Genomic DNA, 1,449 nt, shown 5'->3' on the forward strand with positions numbered 1-1,449 from the left:
CAGGGCACAATGACTGTTGCGGAATATGAGACGAAATTTACTGAGCTTGCTAGATATGCACCGCATATGGTGGATACTGAATATAAGAAGGCCAGGAAATTTGAAGGTGGCCTTAATGTGGCAATACTTGACCGGATAAATGTTTTGAAATTACCGACTTTTGTGGGTGTTCTCGACCGGGCATTGATGGCCGAGTCAAACATTGCAGCAGTGAAACAATCTGAGACACCAACAACTGAATGGCATGGTAAAAGGCAGGGTTTCAAATTTAAGAAAGGCAAGCACAACCCAGCCAACAAGAAACAGAATACGGGGTTGACAACTAGCCCCAGCCAAGGGAGTGGGTTCATTCCACCCTGCTCTGTATGTGGCAACAGGCACAAAGGGGTTTGTCACAAATTATCTGGAGCTTGTTACAGGTGTGGCAAGGTGGGCCACATGGTTAAAGATTGCCCTTCTGCTCCTCAAGGCAATAGTAAAGCTGCACCAAGCGCAGCAGCATCAAATGCTCCACCAAAGCCTAACCCCAGAGTTACGGGGAAAGAGCCTGTGAGGCAAGGCCGAGTGTTCGCACTAGTACCGGGAGATGTGCAGAATACCGAGACCGTTGTGTCAGGTATTCTCTCTATTTGTGCACAAAATGCATATGTATTAATTGATTCGGGGTCTACGCATTCTTATGTATCATATGCTTTTTCACGGAAATTGGATAGACCCTTAGAACCCATGAACTATCTGCTAGCCGTATCATCACCCGTAGGGGGATCCATGACATGTGCTTATATGTACCCCGCATGTGAAATTATTGTTGGGGATATGCATCTGTTTATTGATTTACTGCCATTGAACATTGATCATTTTGACGTAATATTGGGGATGGATTGGTTACAAAACTATCATGCCACTATTGACTGTGTGACCAAGCAAGTTGTTTTCCGTCCACCTGGTTTGCCTGAATTTGTGTTTAATGGGAGTGGAGTAGTACCTCCTCCGTATTTGATTTCATCAGTAAAAGCTGTTAAATTAATTAGAAAGGGGTGTAAAGGATATCTGTGTTCTGTACTGACTGTGTCTACTGATGATAGTGTTAAAACTGATGTGAATTGTATTCCTATAGTCAGGGAATTTCCAGATGTTTTTCCAGATAATCTTCCAGGAGATTTGACCGATAGGGAGATTGAATTTACCGTTGATGTGATTCCCGGAACACAACCAGTTTCTAAAGCTCCTTACAGAATGGCTCCAACTGAACTGAAGGAACTGAAAGTACAACTGCAGGAACTGCTGGATAAGAAGTTTATCAGACCTAGCACTTCGCCATGGGGTGCTCCTATTTTGTTTGTCAAGAAGAAAGATGGCTCACTGAGACTGTGCATTGACTACCGTGAATTGAACAAGGTAACTGTAAAGAATAAATACCCATTACCGCGTATTGATGACCTGTTTGAT

The sequence above is a fragment of the Camellia sinensis genome, chromosome 3, assembly GCF_055761805.1.
Source record: "Camellia sinensis isolate YWXY chromosome 3, ASM5576180v1, whole genome shotgun sequence".
Classification (NCBI taxonomy): Eukaryota; Viridiplantae; Streptophyta; class Magnoliopsida; order Ericales; family Theaceae; genus Camellia; species Camellia sinensis.